Below are 13167 nucleotides of genomic sequence, written 5' to 3' on the forward strand. Positions count from 1 at the left end.
TTGTGATTGAGTGTGCTACACATCACATGGACAGCACCTCCATAGTCAAGAGAGAGGAACACAAGCATGTGCTAATTCCAGGGTAATGTGACAGCCATGCTGAGACATGTAAGGGAACAAATAAATTTGTCCCCTGCATACCAGACTTTGTATCATGTTAATAGAGACTACAACTATGTTTCAAAGTTGCATGAGACATTCATGAAGTTTGACATATATTAGATTACAAAGGAAACTTCAATAAGGTCCTTATCATGGAAATGATATACACAATATTCTCCAGTCACAATGCAATCATTTGATAAAAAAGCAAAAGTGGCTTACAGTGTGGAAAAATACAAGATTAAATTCTCCTCAATATGTTCCTGGGTGAAAAAATATACAGCCAATTTCCATAATTTCCAGAATATGATGATAATGAAGATGTATCAATCTATGAAGATCTGAATACAGTTGTAGTTATGATTTCAATAATAATGTTAACAAATGGACGCTAGTTCACAGCGTTAGAGAAAAACAGCAGAGTCAACTGAAGCTGAAATATGGGGAAGGGTGGGAAGTAATGGGCAAGAGAAGAAGAAAATGGAACCAGTAAAGACAAAGTACTGATTATTATTGGAGATCGAGGGAACAGCCCTCTGTTTGACATTGCAGGGATTAGGAATTCAAGCATACAAATGCATGGCCATCAGTGCAGACAGCATGTTAACAAAGCCATTGGAAGTGACTTAGTGCTATGTATGGGACTTGGAGAGAACAGACACTTATGCTAGGAAAACACAGTTGATCTAGACTGACCTCAGTAGCACAGTTTAAATCAATCTTCATTTGAAAAAAACAAAAAAAAAAACAACAAATAAACAAAATAAAACCCAAGTCTCCAAACTTATTTTTACAAGGAAATTCTATTCTATCTGCATAACCCAGATAATGTTATTGCTACTTAGAACATTTCAGAACATAGAAAAATAGAGAAACTTTAAGATTATGCACTGTAAGAAAGCTCCAAAGTGGACAATATGAAATTCCTATAGTCAAGAGAGGGACTGTCCTATAAGTGAACTTGGAGAAAGCCAGAATGTGATCAACTCCTTATATCTTATACCAGTGTATGTTTCAGTGGCCCCAGATGGGTGGCCGTCACAAGAGTCAGAAGAAAGCTTGGGGAAACCTTGCACTTCTATGCCAGGCAGAATCACGATCCAAAATCCAAAAGCAAGGCAAGAAGAGGTGGACCTGTGCAGCTTTAGGGGAAATGGAGAACAAATGTGTCAAGCAGAAGGAAAACCCAGCTGATAAACCCATAGAAAATATTTGGTAGTTACATCAAAGTCAGAGAATACAGATGATATCAAGTGAAGAGAGCAGATAATAAATCCGGGGTGGGGAGCTCAAAACCCCAAAAGAAAACCGACAAGAGATCCCAGCAGGTGATTTGCAAAGAAGTAAATGCAAATGTGTTTTGGAGTCTAAGAAAATGTATCTTATCTCTCACAGAAGAGAAATGTGCCTTAAAGTGCAGGTACCATTTTACTGCCCAGATTGGCACAACTTCAACTTTGACAGTGACCCTCTTGCTGAACCTGTGGCAAACTGTTCAGCTAGCCCCCTCACCTGCCAGTGGACCGAGACTCTGACTCTGTCCTGACCCCTTTCAGAATCACTAGGGAAATAGCACACTGGATATATGCATGTCTGTGGCACCCAGGGTCTTACTTTAATGGATCTTCTTTTATGTGCTCCATTAAAGTAGTAAGTACTTTCCTATAAAGTGTTTGCATGCTGACATCAGGCCAGTTATAGATAGACTAGTTATCTATCTATTCTTTGCTCCTAAACAAGTGACATCTTCTGGAAGTGACCTTCTCTGTGTCTTCCATCTTCTGCCCTGCACTCTTGCCAGGTAGCTTGTGGAGTCTCCCAGATTGCATGTCTTCTGCAAACAGTGACAGCTGGGCATGTACTTTAATAACCTCTGCTTCCTTTTCTCTTTGGTTAGTGATGATGGGACAGATGACAACACAGTGCTGTTGGGCTTGTGTAGTCCCCTGGAAGGGTTAAGCTTGGCATATAATGTGGCTGTAGATCCTCACTCTTTGGAGAGAATCCCTTTCTGGAGGGGCTGCAAGGAGGGCTCCACTGGTAAAAAGTTTGCCCTGTCAGCATGAGGACTTGAAAGATGATGAGTGAGGCAACACATGTGTGTGCTCCTAGCACTGGGGAGTGGAAAGCGGCTTGCTGAACAGCTACTGTAACCCAATTAGTGAGCACCAGTGTGATGAAGGACTTGTCTCAAAGAAGGACCAGATCCTTCATCATGAGGTGTTATCCTTAGGCACACACACACACACACACACACACACACACACACACACACACACACACACACACACACACCTCCCAAAAGACATGCTCACACAGAGGTTGCTTTTGTTTTAAAAGAGTCTTTGTTTGATTCTGTCAGTAAGCTTCCCATTCCTGTGACAGAGTAACTGAGACAAACAAATGAAAGGGAGGATATGTTTATTTGGGGTCATGGTTCTGCAAAGGTCAGTCCAAGGTTGACTGGCTTTATTGCCTTGGGCTCGGGCAATGCTGAGATAAGTTAGGGAGCAGATGATGGCCCAAAGCTAATTACCTCATAATGGTGTCCAGGAAGCAAAGGGAGAGAGAAATGGACAGGGATAAATCTCTCTCCAAAGGCACACCCTCAGTCCCACCTCCTAGTACGCCATCCATTCAGCTTCAAACTCATGGATGGATTAAGCATGGCTGAAATAAGTTTCTTCCCAACCAATCACCTCTCAGTAGTGCCATTGGCTGGACACCAAGCCTTCAACACATGACATTTTATATGCAAATCACAACATGGTCCTAATTTGTAAGGGTTTTTTCTTCTCCCTTTAATTATGGATGCATCATATGTTTCAATTTTATGAAATGGTTTCTGCATCAGTTGAGTTCATCATTTCCCCTGACAAATTATTTGGTGGCATTAATAGCTTTTCTAATGTTCACTCGCTAAACCATATCCATTGTGATGTTTTTTCTATGAGATACAGGGCTCATGTGCTTTTTTGCTTTAGGCCTTGGGTGCTGTGTTAATGCGTGAGTGTGGCCTGTACTCTGTCATCACCCATTTGGCACATATGAGGCCCATCATATTCAGTACCTCACCTTCTCCTCCTGAGGGGGGTCATTAGTATGTGACTGAGAGGGCTTGTTCCTTGATGACTATATTGAGACTCCCTGGTAGGCCAAATACAGTGTCATGAGCAACTTCCAGCCACTCAAGAGGCTGGCACAGGAGTGTCACTTGAGCCCAGGAGTTCAAGACCAGCTCCTGCTGCATTGAAAATGGGTATAGTTTACTGATTAAAAATCTGTTCAAAATGGAGTAATGAGTTTCACCCAACTGGTCATTTTTATCCAATGTCTGAGTCACAATGGAATGAGGCACAGCCTCCAGTGTCTGCCTGCTACAGTCTCATGAATGCCCAGCATCAGCCTTTCACTTTCCCTAGCTTAGAAACACTGAACAGTGCACATAGTGAGGACCTCACCTACAGACTGTCAAAGAGTTGGTGATGGGCATTTGAACTCACCTCCTCATCTCCTGTGTAGAGTCAGTGAGACTAGCTGGGGCTATGGGTTCAAATAAGCCTGGGTCAAATCCCAGCTCTGTTGCAAAGGGGCTGTGTGTGTGACTCTGTGGATGGGACCTAAGATATTGTCTAAAGCCAACAGTCAAGGAAAAAAAAAGCAGTCTATCTCCCTGGGGTATGGTGATGGCTTATGGCTTACTCAAAGAGTGGTTGAGTGCTGGGTCAGGTGGGCTAGCCTCCATCTCTCTCCCTCTGTTCCCAGCTTCTATCTCATTCAAGGGTGATGCCACTATCACTTGTCAAAGGATGGTTTTGATGTCCACCTCCCTACCACTTGTTCATTTGTTCATATCATACAGCTGCTTGCCTTAGCTGTGTGGCAGCATGGGAGACTTAAGCAGTGTCCAGTAGTTCACTGAAGTAGAATGCTGCCTCGGCCATCCTTGCTTAGGTGCCATAGTGTCTGTAATGGGAACTTGCTCTGCTTCAAGTGCTCTGGAGGTAGGGAAGGGGATGCTGACCTGAGCTGTGGGCATGAAGGCTGCAGGTAGCTGGGCTGCTGCTGGCTGACCTTGGGTGGATAGTGGCACACCACTTTTATGAAAAGGCAGAAGGAAATACATAGAGTTCCCTGGTGTCCAGCTGTCAGGCCTGTAGCTTGTTTGGAGGGCACCCAAGGGAGCCATGAAAGAGGTTCATTTCCACATCTTCCTTTTATAAAAGCTATTGGTAGCTTGTGAGCTGAGGCAGACCCAACTGTGAGGACGCTTGTCTGTGTGCTGGTGCAGGATGCATGTCCTTCCATGGCGGGTCAGCAACTGGATTCTGCAGAATGGAACAGTCACGCCATGCTACCCCAGGGCTGCAGGTGGGTGGGTACTAGCTTCCTTCTGCACAGTGTGCAGCATAGCAGACAGGTGAAGGGACTTTGCTAGCCCCAGGAGTTGGGCTGTATTTTTCCAAACTCATTAAGGATCTTGAGCAGCCAGAGTTGCTTAATGGTCCTGAAAGCATTTGATTAGTCCAACAGCCTCTGTACAGCAGGTCCAGGGACACAGATTTTAAACTCCTCTGGGTCTGAGGCCCTGGGCTCTCTGCGGTGTCAGCATTGCCCATGTCTTGCTGTCACTGCCACCTGCCATCTTCCAAGGGTACATGAGGCTAGCCAGGTTTCCAGGGTACACTTTGCTCAGCCCTCTATCCTTTTCTGCTATCCTACCCAGAACCCACTGCAGGCTGGGCCTCGGGTACCTCTCCTGTTGTCCAATCCCGTTAGCTCTCATTATCTTTGCTCCAGGGTGATACTGTGGCCCCAGCTGCCCTGTCTCCTAGGTCCCTGTGTTCCTACTCTTTTACATTGTCATTGATGGCTCTCTAGAGCTCTTGTCACTCTTGTCACATTGTCATTTAGCCTCCTTTGGGACACTGTTTTCAGAGGTCAAGGATATGGTCCTTTCATTGTCATTTGTTTTGTCCATCAAAGGCACCCGCTGCCAACCTCAGGGACCGGTGGCCCCTCTCAGGTGTATAGCACTCCAGCCAGTTTCAAGATAGGATGGCTTCTCTGGGGTGGGGTGTGGCACAGGAACGAGGGGCCCCTTTTTGGGTAGGGTCCAGCTTTTATTCAAAACATTCCCTGTCTGTGTCAGCATGTTTCAGTATCTGGAGTGGTTGACCATACTTGGCAGGCGTCTCATGTAAGTCCCTTGTCCCTCTAGAGTCCCTCTGGAGGCATCATGGCCACCCACCTGCACTACAATTAGCAGATGGTGGTGGGGCACCTGTGGCCTCATGACAGGGAGGCCAAGTAAGGAGATTTGTCTGGATCCTTCTGACATTGTCAGTTTGACCTGACCTATGACTGCAAGCAAGTCATAGGCTTCTAGGACCTCAGATGCTGGGGTCCTGAGTGGGATGGGCAGAGGAGATCAAAGATGAGTTTTTTGGATTATTCTGCCAGTCTTTGCATCATCAGCTATTGAATGGGGCTAGGGTAAGGGTTTAAGCCCACACAGCCAGAGCCAGATGATCAGAACAGTGTTTATTTGTGCTGCTGATTAAAAGAAAATTTATTTCTGAAGGTTGCCTTAAGATTTCCCATGAGTACAAGAGGGTGAGCGAGGGTCAAGCTGTCTTTTAGAGATGGGAATCACTCCTTGTAGACAAAGTGCTTAGTAGATTCGCCATTGACCATTAGGCTCAGGGCAGTATGAGAGCTCCAACTGAATTTAATTTCTGATTAAATTCCAATGTAAGACTGGAAAAGTAGACCCACCACCACAGCAAGAATTTTGTGCTTGTTTTAAACCACATGGCCCAATATTTTGATATGAGTGTGGGGACTTCATAGACTCTAATTCATCTTGAACACCTGTGTTTTAGATGACCAGATCATGCTGTGTCTCTGAGATGACTCTAATCCATTAACATGCTTCATGCAAGTAACAAAACCACATTTCACAGTGACAAGTTGAGAAATCCAGTTGGTTTCAGGCAGTTTTTGATTTGTGCCTTGACCTTGTGATCATGCTCCTGTTTCTCTTTGCTCTCTCTTCTACTTTGTCAACCTCATCCTAGAGTTGGTTCATATATTCCCCTATGTTCTGGTGCACATATTCTCATTGTCTATATTTCTATTTTTGCAATGGAAGAAATATCTAAAGTCCTCAAAGTTGTCTTATTAAAACTTAATCACTGGGCAAAGAATTGATGAGGACAGATTCAAACAAATCAAAACAATGATTATCAAGATAGGCACTGGAGGCCATGACAAACTCAGTGATACCCTGTGATGTATTGAGAGCATACATTCCTCCTAAGCTCACAGGAGCCTGGCGTGGCTGCCCACAGAACTGGTGTCAGCCCACTCTAGAAGCCAAATTGAGATTTGATAATGGGCTATGCTTGGCAATGACTGTGGGTTGCTATCATCTCTTTGTAACAATAAAAAATTCATACATGGGGAATCTGTATATTGGGTTCCCCTCTGTTGAAGAGTTTTCTGGAGGAACCAAACTGATAGAATGAGCATATCCTAAAAGAGGACTTATTAGAGTGGTTTACACAACATGGTCTAGGTAGTCCAACAATTGCTGTGTCCCATTAGAAAGACTGAGAACCCAGTAGCTATTCATTTCTTGAAGCTAAATGTGTCAGCATTCCCAGTCTGCAGTTGGAAGCCTGGGGATTCTAGGAGAGCTGCTTTTCTTTAGCCCACATTAGAAGCAGTTGAGTAATTGATTTTAGTGGTGCTACAGATATGCCACCTGAGTCCTGCCTAACATGAAATTCGGAATTTGGGGCTATGCATAGCAGTTTTCCATATCTTTAGTTCTTTAATGCATTGTTTTCTAGAGTCTCTTAATGGATTGGGGGGAAAAGAGCACACAAACTCAGAAGTTAGTTTTTCCCTCTATGTTTATGCGGAGTGTAGAAATTCCGAGAGTACAGGATGTGAGTAACGTCATCACTGTGCTACTCTCAGGGTGGACCACCTGGATTGTCAACTCAATTGCATTAAGAAGTACCTGGAGATTAGTCTCACACATCCCTGGGTGTGTCTGTGAGGGTGTTCCCACAGGGAATGCAAAATTGGAGAAGATGTTCCTGGCCCATGGCACTGAGATGAAGGTGGGCCAAAGTGGAGAGGAAGCATGGCATAGGGATTATCACTTCTGCCACGAGGTGATGGCCTCTTCCTTCACCCATGTCTGCAGCCTTGCTATGCAGCTTGGGCTGAAGCCCAAAGTTACAAAGCCAGGCAGCCACTGACTCCCTTCTGTTGTTCATATAGGATTTTTGGTCAGCGATTCAGGAGTAACTAACACATTAGCTCTGTCAGCAGCTGAGCTCCTTAAGTCTGTGTGTGAAAGACAAGTCCCAGGGCCCTGGGACAGATCACTGGGAGGTCTATGGCTTGGAATGGGGGACAGGAGTCAATTCACAGGTTCTACTGATCCAAAGCACTGAGGCCATCTTGTGATCCCCATTCCTGGGCAGATTCTTTCTTCGAGATTAGCTATGCTAGGCCACCTCAGGAACGTGGTCTCCTCTGCTGACTTCCTCTTTAAATGCATTCTAGAGAGTGCTCAGACCCCCCCCACACACACACACTTGGTGTGAGGCATGGGCAGCTAGCTGATGTGTTTGGCTGTTGTGGGTACAAAGGTGCAAAGTGGTAGACTACATAGTCAGTACCCCGGTCATGGTGCTTGGTACTGCAGATGCCAGGCTAGGGTCAGGGTGACTTGATGAGGCCCATAGTGGGGATGGTGACAAGCATCATGGCAGGGGTAGCTCTAGGTTGTATGACTCTGAAGGCCTTAGAACAAGATATGTATTTTCCACAGACTTCATTTGAGCCACAGTCAGCCTGTGGCACAGGTTCCTAGGAACCCTACCCCACTTAGTGGCTGAGACTGTTCATGAGCAAGATCCCTGCTATAATTTCCATGTGGAATACCTCTAAAAAAACTTGTCCCCAAAGCCAGAGAGGGACTGGGGGGACTCTAGGGTCCCATTTCCAATGAAGATCTGAGCTCAGGAGTGGCCACAGTGTGGTAGCAGAGGTAGGTAGCTGCCTCCAGCTGTCTCTGTGGGAGAAACAGATCTGCTTGGGACAACTTGACTTGGGTCCCAAACATTGTAGTGCAAGACCATCTGTCATCCTAGCCCTTTAAGATCTAGAAGACCTGAGTCTGGGGTGGCAAAGACTGGGAGGCTTGGGGCAATAGGCACTTCAGGGGAGAGGAGGCAGAAGGAGGGAACTGGGCTGGTCACAGCCTCGTGAAGCTCTGTTCCCCTGAGGTGCTGGCATAAGAGCATGCACTGAGGGTGGACATGATGGGAGATGCCATTCTGTATATATGTTTCTCATACTGGTTAATGAATAAAGCACTGTTGGCCAATAGGAAAGCAAGACAGGCGGGACTAGGAGACAAGGAGGAAAGAGGAAGTAGGAAGGAGGAGTCAGCATGGAGAGGCCAGGGAGACCAGATGCCTGCCCCACCAGATGCCTGCCCCACTCCCCAGTAGGTGAAACCACGTGGAAATACATAGAAATGGGTTAATACTTAAGACAGAGCTAGCCGATAAGAAACTAGTACCTGGCCAACAGAATTGTATCTAATACAGAATCTCAGTCTCTGCTTTTCTGTGACATTCAGTGTTTGTAAATATGCCTTTACCTGTTATTTTATGGGCTGTCTGCAAGCACTTTGTAAGTGATACCAGGTCATAGCATTTGTTTTTTAATCTGCCATTGCATTCTTTGCTTACCTTTTGCTGGGGAGCTTCCCCCACAGGAGTTGAAACTGGAGCTTGCTGTATCAGTGTTGTCTGGTGCTGCTTGTTGGATCCCATTGATGGATGTTCAGCTGCTTCCCAGTTTCTGGCTGTTACAAACAAGGCTGTCATGGATATTTATGTGTGTATCTTTGCGAACGTGAGCCAGATTGGTGAGGCGTGTTTTAACAAGGAATTGCTGTGAGATTGAGGATATGAATCTTAAATTTCACTAGAAGTAGCCAAACTGCTTTCCAGAGTGGGTGGGTGTAGTAAGGAAGATTGCTACCAGTGTGTATGAGTCTCCTCTTTGCCCTTTCCTTGACAATACTCAGCATTTCAGAAGTTTTTAGTATCTGTTAGTGTGGATATATTTTCTACACATGGTGGTTTAAATGCGAATGGCCTGCATAGGTTCATATATTTCAATGCATGGTCCTCAGTTACTGGAACCATTTGGGAAGGATTAGGAGGTGTGGCCTTGTTGGAGAAGATATGTCAATAGGGGTGGGCTTTGAGGTTTCAAAATCAGTCTCACATACACTTTGCCTCCTGTTTGTGGACCAAGACGTAAGCTCTCACCTACTGCTCCAGCACCATGCCTGCCTGCTGTGCTCCCTGCCATGATAGTCATGGACTCACCCTCAGATACTGTAAGCCCCAAATAAACTCTTTCTCCTATAAATTGCTTTGGATGTGATATCTACACAGCAATAGAAAAGTAACCAAGACACCACATGAGGCCCTGATTTCTATTCCCTGCCTGCCATTGAGATGGGACACCTTCCATATATTTATGCTTACATGTTTATAATTAATTGTAACTACTTATTCTTTATAGATGACTGGGCCTACTCTTAGCCCCATTTAATCTTTTCTTGTGGTCAGTCTGATCCATTGTTTGAGTTATCTATTGCAGATGTATTTTCCCTTTATTCCTCTCAGTGTGGCAGGGCTAAGAGTATGGACTTCAGGGCTATCCTGCCAGGATTAAATCCTAGGTTTGGTACTTCCTCTGTGACCTGGACTAAGCTAATTAATCTACACATGCCCAGTTTCCTCATCTGTGAGTGGCCTGAGAAGGGTAAGAGGTTTGTGTCTATGTAGCATCATTTTTGCTGCTGCTATAACAGAGAACCACAGGTTGAATTTCCATGGCTTACAGTTCTGTGGTCTGGGAAAGGCAATATGAAGGTACTCACATCTAGTTAGAGTTGTGTCATCCATGGCAGAAGATGAAAGGGAAAGGCAGAGAAGGAGAAAGACAGGCAGGAGAAGAAGAAGAGGGCTAAGCTCATCTTCCATCAGAAACCACTCCTGTGACAAGTAAACCATTGCACTGCAATCCACATCAATGCATCCATAAGAATGGAGGCCTCGTAACCTAAAACCCTTTGAAAAGTTCTGCTGCTCAACACTTACCTTTGGGTTAGATCTCCAAAGAGTAAACTGTGGGGGACACAGTGGAACCCTAGCAGATGGTGGCACACTTCATCTGGCCGTACCCTACCAAGGTCATCTGGGAGCCTGTCCACAGTCATTGCCATCCTGACCACAGCCCAAATGAGTTCTGTTCCCTCCTTTGATTGACCAGCAGGCGCTGCTGTACTTGGCCCTCAGCCTTCTGCACAGCCCTGCCTCCCGTCAGTCCCTAGGCTGCCTGAATAAAAACTGAAATCCCAGTCTCCCTCCAAGGGATGCCTGGGAATTGGAAGGCAGCAGGCTCCTCACAGCAAAAATAGAAGCTTCATTTGCTTTGGAGAAAATGACAGTGAGAAGGGCAGCCAGCAGAGGTGGCTGGGGAGCCTGGGGAGCCCTCCTTGTTCCTGGGCGCCTTGAGGTTGGATGCAGCTGTGCTGAACTTCCAGAAAGCTGTCCCTTCCCTTTCATCCTGGCCTGCCACTGGCATCACCATTGGTCTGTGACATCCACAGTCTTGGCATCCAAGGTCCAGTTTTTAAATTAAAAACCTCAGTATTATACTGTCCTCTGGTGAGACTCCAGGAAACAGGATGAGTTTAACGTGGAGAATCATTGATCATTGGAAAAATATGTCAGAGATTATGGGGTAGTCTGCCTTGCCAAGAAGGGAAGGGAACTGTGCTTTGTCCCCATGATGGCACAGGTGGCACATGGATAGACTTACTGAAGATCAAAGTACAGGTGATCACTAGTTCCAGTAGACCTCTTAATTCATAGCTGGTATTTACAGCCATGCCTTGCTCAGGATATTCTGAGAAGTGTAGTCATTGTGCAGATACTATCTACCCCAAGGTACTGTGACATCATTGGGTATATGATCTCTGGCCACTGTCATTTATGTGGCATATTACGTCACACAGATGCCTGTTGCCATTAATGTGCTGCCATATGGACTGGATGTCATTGTTCACTGTGCACTTGAGAGTGCCTTGGAATATTCTCTGCACAACCAATCACTGGGCAAGCCGTAGAGTTAAGTTCTGGGTTCTGCCTTGTTGGCACATTCCTGAGCCTGGAAGGCTGGTGGTTTGAGGATGTTTCTGAGTATCAAACTGATTGAAACAGTCCATGTCTGTACCCTCAACTCTTCCTGCAGGGTGGTTGCCAGGGATTCTTCTAGAGCCAACAGTCACCCTTGAAAGAATTAGTGTGAACCAGTGAAGACATCTCTACCCATGTCTGGAGCAGGAAGTGAGTGGCTGGTAGCTCAGTGTCTCCTGTTGACGTGACCCATCACCTCCAGACTAAATGATATCCTTCCGAGTCTGGGGTCTTGTAACCATTTTCACGATGACAGTTTGCACATTATTTTTTAAGTCTTTTCAATAGCAACAGCCAGAAGCACCTGCTATAACAACCAGTTGTTTTTTAAACTTTGTGATCATCAAAGACTCAAGTTAAATCCAGCTTGTTCCCAAAACATTTGCACAAATAAGAGTCTTGAGATTTGAGCTTTTTATTCTGAAGATGCAGCTTGCACAGGAGGAAAATAACACACTCTCGTCTTTATAAATAGAGTTATTAGCATTGAAGACTTCACTTGGCAGCCAGCTTAGGGACTTGGCTGTTAAGAATTTGAACATCTTACTTATTAACAGTACCTGGGCTTCAGCTGGTAACATCTCTCCTTCCCACTGGATCTGAGGACCTGGGGACCCTCTCTGAGCTCAGCCTCTCTTTGCTCTCAGAAACACTGCTATGATCAGCCTCTGGGCCCCTTTCTTCCTTTGCCCTGGACGATACTTGCTCTGTCCACCTGAGCCCTGTCTTTGTGTATCACATCAGCGACAGACCCGCATCCTTAGTCCTGCCACACATGCCCATAGTCTGGGGAACACCCATTTTCCTCCCCTGAGAAGTTACATCCTGAGTGGTATGTGTGTCCAGCCCCATCTTGTTACATTCTGTTCAGGGTAGTTTGGATGAGTTCTTGGGTCCTAGGAAGACTGTTCTTAGCCTACCTGTCTAGAGCCTGCTTCTCTCAGTGAAGGATCCCCAGGACAAGCAAGTTACCCAAGCAACTCATGTCATGGTGTGGGGGAGTGCCAGGGTGTGGGGGTGCCAGGGTATGGCTGTGGGTGTGGAGGTGTCAGGGGATGGCTGTGGAGATGCAGGTGGAAACCTCTGTCTTTGGTGCTTCTAGACCTAGACCAGGACTTCTGGCACGGACTCTGAGCCATCCCAGGGCCTCTGCCAGTGTGTAGCCAGAGTCCAGTTCACAGATGTCTGCACCGTTATTGTCCCTTTTCACATTGTGCTCATTCTCCATCCCAAGCACAGAGTTCCAGAAATCCCTGACCTGTGTGTCTGGCACTAGTCCATTACACTGGAGTTTACAGTTAGCACAAGGAAGTTAATACATAGCTCTGTGTCAGCAGAATGTCAGACGCAGCCCAGGCAGTCCTCTGCCTCTCTAATGGTGACTCCAGTGTTCCTGAGTAGGATCAGAGGTCTCAGCTCCACCTGGTGAGTTGGATGTGTTCACATCTTCCTGGTTCCTCACTCCTTCCAGGTTGGGGACTTTATGAAGTTATAATGGTTTGCCTTGAATTTCAAGGATGCTTCTGATGAGATTGTGTCACCCTGTGCATGCCTGGGCTCTTTTGCTGGGGACCTCAGCTTTGGATGGATGGTTCAGTGAGCTGCCTGCCTGGAGTGAGGTGGGGTTCTGTGGATCTCTCTCTCTCTCTCTCTCTCTCTCTCTCTCTCTCTCTCTCTCTCTGTGTGTGTGTGTGTGTGTGTGTGTGTGTGTACATATTCAACCTGGGACCTCCCAAAAGCTATCAAAGGTAATCAG

The 13167-nt window shown here is 45.9% G+C and overlaps 1 protein-coding gene across 4 annotated transcripts in view; it reads left to right on the top strand.

Annotated features, from left to right (window-relative positions):
• Apba2 (amyloid beta precursor protein binding family A member 2) overlaps window positions 1-13167 on the top strand; it is a 184517-nt gene that overhangs the window by 48991 nt on the left and 122359 nt on the right. For 2 of the 4 annotated variants that reach the window (XM_051206442.1, XM_051206446.1), the window contains exon 1: window positions 12737-12836. The exons of 1 other annotated variant lie outside the window; for it this stretch is intronic. The gene's annotated coding sequence lies outside the window, so the exon portion shown is untranslated. Of the gene's footprint in view, window positions 1-12736; window positions 12837-13167 lie in introns of those variants that run through there. One more of the 4 variants, XM_051206444.1, reaches the window with a different exon arrangement.

The sequence above is a fragment of the Phodopus roborovskii genome, unplaced genomic scaffold (genome assembly GCF_943737965.1).
Source record: "Phodopus roborovskii unplaced genomic scaffold, PHOROB, whole genome shotgun sequence".
NCBI classification, from domain to species: domain Eukaryota; kingdom Metazoa; phylum Chordata; class Mammalia; order Rodentia; family Cricetidae; genus Phodopus; species Phodopus roborovskii.